The sequence below is a fragment of the Monodelphis domestica genome, chromosome 4 (genome assembly GCF_027887165.1).
Source record: "Monodelphis domestica isolate mMonDom1 chromosome 4, mMonDom1.pri, whole genome shotgun sequence".
In the NCBI taxonomy this organism is placed as follows: Eukaryota; Metazoa; Chordata; class Mammalia; order Didelphimorphia; family Didelphidae; genus Monodelphis; species Monodelphis domestica.
Window position 1 is genome coordinate 152322404 of NC_077230.1, and position 9502 is coordinate 152331905.

Here is a 9502-nt window from a genome sequence, read left to right on the forward strand (position 1 = left end):
AGAAGACATGCTCAAATTCTCCCTCTGTCACTTACTAGCTAGAAGACGTTGGTCAAGTTTGACCTCTGAGGCTTATTTTCTTCATCAATAAAACAAGTTGTTGATCTGGGAATCAAAAGAACATTTATTAAACCGTTGTCCTGGGGAAGTAAAAAAAAAAGAGTCCCTGTTTTTTGTTAGACTCTCTAAGATCGTCTAAGATCCATCTAACTACAATTCTATGGTTCTCTGACCCTGTAAGGGGCAGACAGGCTTTTTCACTTTACCAAAGCCACCTCACTTTGTAGCAATTGCAAGAAACATCTCAATTAATGCTGATGCTTTCTATTGTGGAATTATGGGAATATTGATATGGGAGCAGAGGACTCAGGGAAGAAGCCAACCCAGTCCTCTAGTTTTGCAAGCTCTTGTCATAGACTCCCAAAAGACTGTTTGCTGAGCATAGCTATATCTATGCAGTACGTTTCAATTTCCTCTTTTTTGTCTTGTTCTCTACATCTGTGTTGGGAGAAAGCAGAGGAAGCGATAAAAAAATGGGTCAGGGTGACTGATACTTTTGGAACTTCCCCATTCAGCATCTGTCTTGCTGAGTTCCAAACCAAACAGAAGACCTCCTAACAAATAAAGCCTTTGTAAATGCTAACAAGATGTTTTTTTTTTCTTGTGAGAAAGATCTTTTCAATTAATGTGGATTTGGAAACTGTTGCTCATTAAAAGTGGAACTGTTTGGACCCCTCCAGAGATCACTGGCATCGGGAGTGTCACCACCTCCACAAAGTGAAGGCAGATGTTTGCACAGGCTCAATGGGAGGCCCTGGGAGAAACTTTCTCCTTACCACAAATCACAATTGTCTAATGGAGCTGAAGGGAGCAATGGATTTGTGAGCCATTTTCCTTGAGGAGCTGTGGAATCTCAGACCTTATCAACTTTTAGAAATAGAAATCTATCACTTCTCTTGAAGTTGTCTTAGAAGGTATAAGAAAGGTGCTTCTTGCAGGAGATGTAGAGGCTATGAGAGAGGGTCATTCTTCTAATTTTCACAGTGATTTTAGTCCTGGGCAATGCTCTTCCTCTCCACTTCAGACCATGCCATCATCCTCAGAGAATTAATTTTTCATGTTGACCACTGTCCTACCAATCCTATCTCTCAATTCCTCAACCCTCTGAGACTCCAATAACTTGCTTATCACATATCATCTGCACTCAAGCGTGGCCTCAGATTAAATTTCATTTCAAGAAACCATACCACTGCCAAGATCTAGAATCAATAGTCCTTTGAACTTTGGAATTCCATCCTCCCAGCACAACCTCCTTCCTTTCCATCTGTCCACCTCTCCCACTCAGACTGTTTTTGCCCTTACAGTAACCTCTGGTTCCTTGATCCATAGCAATTATTAGAGTCCATCCCCACCCCTTCCTCCCACTATGGCTTTATTTGCCTCTTATTTAACCTTCATTCATGAACAGTCACTTTATTTTGCTAACTAGGACCATTAAAAAAATTACTTTCTCACTTCTTCCTTCCCGACATAGTAATCTTCATGCCTGGACCATCTTTACCATTTGATTTTTCCACTTTTGCTCCAGGGATACTAAGCAATTCCAGATGAATTCTTCCTACCCTTCTTTTCCCACCAGTTCTGTACAAACTTCTTTCTCTTGTTTAGTCGTGTCCAACTCTCCATGACCCCATTTTGAGGTTTCTTGGCATAGATATTGGAGGAGTTTGCTCTGTGCTTCTCCAGTTCATTTTACAGAAGAGAAAACTGAAGCAAACAGGTTTAAGTGACTTGTCCAGGGTCACATATCTGGTGTCTGAGGATGGATTTGAACTTATATTCCAGACTCCAGTTCCATAGTCTATCTACTGTACCACTTAGCTGCCCAAACCATTCTTTCTCTCTCTCCTTATTAATTCCACATCTCATTGTTGCCTACAGTATCTCTCTCAAACCTTTTCATTTTAAATATTCTGACTCAAATAGCAGATTTCTAATGGAATGTTCCAGGGATCTATCTTTGTCCTTGTGCTGATATTTTTATCAATGAATCAGAAAAAGATATACTTTCATCATATTTGAAGACGAAACAATAATGGGGGTACAGCTTGATAACACAGTGCACAGAGTCAGGCTTGGATTTGGGAGGACCTAGGTTCAAATCTGGCTTCTGACATTTCCTAACTGTGTGACCCTGGGCAAGTCACTTAATACCCAAATGCCTAGCCTTTGTTGCCCTTCTGTCTTAGAATTGCTACTATGACAGAAGGTAAGGATTTGTTGCTGTTGTTGTTTTAAATAACTAACATATTGAATGACAGTATCTGGATTCTAAAAGATCTCAACAGACTAGAAAAATATGTCAAGACAAATAAGAAAATATGTCAGGGATAACTCAAAAGTTTCACACTTGGCTTTAGCAAATCAATTTTACAAGGACAGAATAGGGGCACTATTGAATAGACCACAGTTCCTAGGATAAAGGTTTGGATGGCTGACTGTCCTCAATATAAGCACCATGACATGGAAGCCAGAAAAGGTAATGCTATCTTAGTTTACATCGACAGGCCAGTCCAGGACTAGAAAGGTAATAGTATTCCCATTATGCTATTTTCTGATAAAAGGATATCTTTGTTCACTTAATGATACCACATTTTAGGAATGCAAGACATACTGAACTGCATTCTGAAGAGGATGACCAGAATGGTGGAAAAGTGAACAACCTTCCACCCAAAAATTATTTGAAAGAACTGAGGATCTTTAACATGGAGAAGAAAAGACTTAGAGAAGAACCTAGGCATATATTGGACAGGCTGGCATATGGAAGAGGTAATTGTTCTATATGGTCTCTGACAATAAGAGTAGAAGAAATGGGTACAAGCTTAAAGACAGATTTATGTTTAATATAAAAGAAAAAGCCCCAAAACCCAAAACCAAACTTCTTAATTATTATAATGACATATAAGTTATACTGAGATTCCTCAGAACTCCAAGTACTTCCTCTAAATGGAGATCTTCAAGTGATAACTCCATGACCGCTTGTTCAAGATTCTAAAGAAATGTCTCTTGTGTCAGATGCAAATTGGACTATGGCCTCTGAGGTTCTCGGTGTTGGATTTTATATGGTTGGACTTAATAATAAAATAATAAAATATAATAATAATAAAATAATAAAATAATAAAAGCTTGATCACCAGGGATTTAATTTCTAAATCCCAAAATGAATTACTCAAATAAATGAAATTATGGTAGTTTATTTTACAATAGAGGGAAGATATTAAGGAAGAGAGAAAAGGGGAGAGAGAGAGAGAAAGAGAACTCTGGCTTCCTCTGAACCAGTTAGCATGTTTCAAAGACATGTCCCTTGCCTGTTTCTTTCTGAGTATCTTTCTATTAGGTTCTGTGCATTTTTAAAAAGTTCTCCATTGATTCTCTCTCACTCTTCAAACTGTCTCACTATCATTACTCCTTCTCTATCTCCCATAATTCCTTCATTCATAAAGTAGGGGGGAAAACTTCACCATCATCCTTTATAATCACAAGTTGGGTGAAGCAAAACACATCCACATATTGGTCACAAATCCACACATTGTATATTAATTAGATTTTTCACTTCTAGCCCATTATTTTTCTCTCAAGAGATAGGGAAACATACTTAATCTTCATAATTTTGGTCTGTGGCACCATTATTCATCTTCTCATCCTTGTTTGTATCCCTTAGATTATCATTATATCTCATTAAAATGTGAAACTTTCTTCCTTTGTTTTTGTTACCCCAGGACCTAGCACAGTGCCTGGCAGACAGAAGATATTTAATAAATACTTATTGATTGAATTATTGATCATTGACTCTCCCTTCTAACTCATTTTTTCACAGACATTCTATTACCAAGTCTGGTTCTGTCTCTGAAATATATCTTGCATCTATGCCTTGCCTGTTTATGATCTTTATTCACTGACATAACTCTCATTTAAATCCTCATTAGAATCTGCCTGGACAATTGCAATTGTTTGCTAACAGGTCTTCCTATCTGAGGTCTCTCCTCTTGATAAACTATCTTTCATATTGCTTCTAGACTTTGCCACACATCTTATCACATCACTCATTTGCTAAAATATCTTCTATTTATCTCCATTGCCAATTGAATAATGCTCAAACTCTTTGCCACTGAAGCTCCTTCATAAATTACTACCACTCTCCTATATTCACTTGATGTCAGATTTTTTTTCCTGCTACAGATTCCTTCCTCAAACTAGCTGAATTTTTTGTACTCCTTGGAAACTTATAGCACCCTTCCACATCCATACCTTTGTTCACAGCATTCCCTATGTCTGGAATTTTCTTCCCTACTTTGAATCTCCAATTAGACTGTGAGCTCTTTGATAACTGTTGTTGTTCATGATGCCATTTGGGGTTTTCTTGGCAGATATTGGAGTAGCATATTATTTCCTTCTCTAGCTCATTTTACAGATGAAGAAACTGAGGGCCAGTAGTGTCTGAGGCTGGATTTGAACTCATGAAGATGTCTTCCTGATTCCAATTGCAGTGCTCTATCCATTGTGCCACTTAGCTACCCTTTCTTTGAGAGCCTTTCTTTGTATTCTCATGCTTAGTACAATCATTAAATCCCAGTAGATATTTAACAAATAATTTTTAACTGACTGACTCAAATTCCAAAATACAATCCATATATTTCTTTTCTCCATAAAGATTTCAATGATCTCCTCTGTTGGTAAAGACCTTCCCTTTTGAGCCACACATAGTATTTGATATTGCAAGTGACTGATGCTCTTATGTAATGTATGGTATAGTAATTTAATTCTCTTACATGATAAGTTCCATGAAGACAGGAATTATATCTCATATGAACCTTGAGCTATACCCTCCCTTGCCAGAATTTGGCCCTCAGTCACAAAGCTCTGTACTCAGTAAGATCTTATAAAGTTTGCTGAATGAATGTGTAGGAATTTTCCACCATGATACTTAAAAATTATACTTAATCAATATAGTAGCTGGTGATGATGTTGACGTAAGTGGAGTTTCAGTATATATAGCAATTCTACACTTATTTCTATAATTATCCTGCTATCAGATATTATTATTTTATGATGTTGTCTCATTTTTTTCAGAGAATTTTGTATCATCATGACTAAATGAGACAAGATTCTTGCTTTTCTTGGATAAAAGGTATGACTTTACCCTTATAAGTGCTACAAGTTCTAGAAATATTGTTTAAACATGAAACTTTGGTGGGTTGTTATTGCTGTCATTTTGCCTGCAGTCAGGGCTCAATAATGTGTCCTTAATTCAGTGCCTAGAGTTGTCTTTCTGTGGGTTTCCTTACAGAACCCTGGGGGAGTAGCATTGTTTTGAGAAAGTTAAAGTAGTGAGCTGTTAGGAATGTTGCCTCTAGCACCATGGGTCCACTCCATTCCAGAATCTCTTTAATTGAGTCATTTACAAGACATGTATGTGACAGGTCCTTTGGCAATTATGTGGTCCACTGAAGAACAATATTATTATCCCTTGGGTAACTAGGTGGCACGGTAGATAGAGAAACAGGCCTGAAGTGAGGAAGACTCACCTTTCTGAGTTCAAATCTGTCCTCAGACACTTCCTAGCTAGGTATGTGACCCTGGGAAATTCACTTAACCTTGTTTGCTTCTGTTTCTTAATCTGTAAAATGAGCTGGAGAAGGAAATGGCAACCACTCCAAGGTTTTTACCAAGAAAAGCCTGAATAGGGTCATGAATAGTTGAACTCAATGACTGAACAAATTGAACAAACATTATCCCCCAAAGGCATACCATAGCTCTTAGTATCTCCATTAGAATGAGAGTTGGGGATGATGACTTTTCAGATTTCACAGGAGAAGGGAAGTTCTTTAGAGATAGAACTTCTAGTGGACTTTCTTTTGCTGATTTTGCTGCTGAATCATTATAAAACAAGTACCACCCGGGCTCTTTTTTAGGAATCGCAGCTGCTGTAGTTGTTGCTGACCACATCAGGGGATCATTGCCAAAAGATTCTACTGCTGTGTTGTTATAGCCCAGAATTATCCCTCCATTCATAGAAATGCCCTAAAAATGGAATGAAATCAACTCATGGCCACATCTTGAAATAAATTATGTTTAAATTTATGGCCACAGCTATGTAATCTTGGCTATCCGGAGTGGAGGTTCGACAACATCTACCCTAAGCTCAGATACATTTGCGACAATTAGTTTATTAGTTTAGAAACACCTACTTTTTTTTTGGATGGCACTTTTCTGGTGATTCACAACTTGTGACTTTCAGCTTATTACTCCATATGGTCCTTTTTGGCTTCTTTTGAGACTGTGACTAGTTAGTTTGATTAATTAGCCCAATATCACAAGTAAAAGCACAGGGATGAAGCTTGAGTGGTTTAGCTATGATTATTCTCTTTCATGAATATATGAGACAGCTAGATGGTCAGGCCTGGAATCAGGAAGACCGTGCCCAAATCAAGTCTCAGACATTTACTAGCAATTGGACCCTGGGCAAAGTATTTTAACTCTTGTTTGCTTCAGTTTCCTCATCTTTAAAATGAGCTGAAGAAGGAAATGGCAAACCACTCTAGTATCTGAGCTATGAAAGCCCCAAATGAGGTCACAAATAGTCAGACACAACTGAAATGCCTGAATAACAACAACATGACTCTATGACCTTGGGCATGTCATCTGTTTCTCTGGATTTCAGTTTCCTTGTCCTGCAAACAAAAGAGAGAGGCAAAATAGAATAAGCACTAAATAAGTCAGATGATCTGAGTGTGCAAATCCTAGGGGGTGACTCTAAAGAAGTACTTTTGGACCTCATCTATTCCCTTACTTTTATAATGAGAGAGCTGGACTTCATGACTTTTAAGATCCTTTCAAGAGATAAACCTTTGAATCAAATGACAATTGAAGCAAATAAGGAGGGAGGGTAAAGGGAATCTAGTGTCCCATTTAGGTTCTAAATTATGTAATTCTTTCTAATTCAATTCAATTTACATTTATTAAGTGTTTATTATATGCCAAACATCATGCTACATGCTGTGGATACAAATTAGAAAAAGTAATAGCCTCTGCCCCTCAAAGAGCTAATGATCTCTTTCAAGATGACACCATACAAAAGGAAGCATACACAGGTGCATGGTATTCCATGGAGCTAAAGCCAAGTAGAGCTGCTGAAATGGAAAATGACGTAACTGAATGTTTGTGAACCTTCCATGAAGGAAAGCTTTGGAAGGAGATTAATACTCCATCATCTAGTTCTAGATAGATGGGGGAAGAGATTGTGAATGGAGCTGCAAAAGGAAAAAAAAACTATTTATGCTCAAAAAAAAATTTAATTCATGCCCAACTGATGGTGGATCAATAGTGCCATCTTTGTAAATGAAGGAAAGGAAATCACCATTTTGACTTTCTTTGAGATTATTTTGTCTAAAGACCATATATATAATATTTAGAGTCCACTAAAGTGGGTCTTGTCATTGTTCATAGGCAGGTATTTGGAGGAATTACCAGAAGGATATTCTACCTGGAGAATTTTCCTGATTTTGGATTTCCCTTCTTGGCCTTGGCGTGGGAGAAGAGAAATGAGTAGGGCAGATCTTAGTGGGGGGAACATTGAAGAATGGTATTAATGCCATCTTTTTAGATAGGCCTAGTTTAGTGGGATATATTACTTTCCTGTTTTATTAGTGACAATATATAAATATTAGCATTGAGTTTTAACTTCATCATGCTTGTTCCTAAGACTACAAGCAACAATGACCATTTTAGGAACCTATAAAATAAACAAATCTGAAAGGATAAAGAGGGGATTAAAAAGAAATCATTACTGCTAAATGTCCTCCCTCCATATTTGTCCATCTATATAAAAAAGCATCATTGCAGTGTGAAATTTTACTTATCTTGTAGGATTTTTTAACATGTATTGCTCAATTAAAATTTTGTTTCTTCTTCCTTTAAAAAAAATTCTGTGTTATAAACAGTGACTTTTGGAGAGGACATGAGGAAGGAATACAGTGAGAAACAGAAGACACAAAAATAAAAAATATTAATTAATTTAAATGATTTTAAAAAAGAAATCATTTAATCAAATGTCAAGAGCTAGAATGGACCATAAACCATAAACATTCAATTTAACTGCCTCATTTTATGAAAGAAGAAACAGAGTTCTTTTTCACTGGAACATTCAAAATATCTCCCAAAGATAATCTTTCTCTGGAACATTCTTCAAAAATTACACATATGCCTACTCTGTGTAGGGAGGAATGGGAGAGAGGGAAATACCTAGGAACTTCACTATAACAAGCCAGTGGTTAAAAAATAAATCACAGTTTTGAAAAAAAAGAAAATTATACATCATAAAGGAGAAAAGAAGAAAATATATAAACATATATGTGCAAAGAGGTTTTGCAAATACTTGACCCTTTGGTGTTGCATACTATCTCCTCTCTATTTCCTGACTTCTATGACCTGGGAACCTGGAAAGAGGGATCAAATAGAGCACCCTTGACGTGCCGTGCTTTGAGCACAATAGTATTACTGTAGACACAATAAAGAACACAAGAGTGTGATGTGCACTTGTGTAGCAGTCATATTCACATTCCATGACAGGGTGAACTCAGTGGCCCCTGAATTCCCCAGGGATTCTGACTGATACAAAAGGGCCCCAAAGCTTTAATCAGCTTGTCATAAATTTACCTTCTCTCAGCAAATTTACACAGCTCTTCCTCCACAGCCTGTGGTCTCATGGCAAATTTACGGCACGCTGATTACAGGTTTTGTTTGCCTCCAAGTAGATAGAAGCCAAAGTGATTAAATGGAATCAAAATCAATGCCAAATGGAGCCACCATGAAACTCTACCAAATGGAAAGCACGGATGGCAACATTATTGATATCAAGTTTCCTGATAAAATTACACTTGTGAAATGCAACTGAAAACTTCTGGGATGAATGAAAATGAAAATAATGTGTGCTTTCCCCTCATTAAACAATCCTTTCCTTGGATTCCCATCATAGTCTAATTACTGATTTTCATTACCACAAATGAAAAACAGAAGGAATGTAAGAAAGGGAAGAGAATCAATAAAAATAGAGGCAAAACAAAGGAGTGAGAATGGGGAAAATGGAGATATTTAATACCACAAAACAGAGCATTGTAGCCTTAGGAACATTTTTGATAACCCAGAAAAGGTACAAAATTGGAGATAACTTACCTGAATACACAGTCTATTGAAAAGTAACTTCAGTAATTTAATTGGGTTTTTATCAATTGGCTTAAGATTTAAACTGCCTCCAGGATTCATCTAGCTTGACATGATGATGATGTATGCATGCATGAAAAAACCTTTAAGTTATTATTCCTTAATTTTGGAATGCTTGTATAGAAACATGTGCATATAGCAATAAATATATCTAGAAAGTCAAATACTACAACAAAAGACATGTCTAAAATGCACATGTGTATGTACATTTCCATGTGTCTAT

The 9502-nt window shown here is 36.9% G+C and overlaps 1 long non-coding RNA gene across 1 annotated transcript in view; it reads left to right on the plus strand.

Moving 5' to 3' along the window:
- The window catches only part of LOC130453699 (uncharacterized), a 47498-nt gene extending 38643 nt beyond the window's left edge, over positions 1 to 8855 (plus strand). The window contains exons 2-3 of the long non-coding RNA XR_008911202.1: positions 5131 to 5188; positions 8001 to 8855. This is a non-coding gene — a long non-coding RNA (uncharacterized LOC130453699). The remainder of the gene's footprint in view (positions 1 to 5130; positions 5189 to 8000) is intronic.
- Positions 8856 to 9502: the final 647 nt, after the last annotated feature.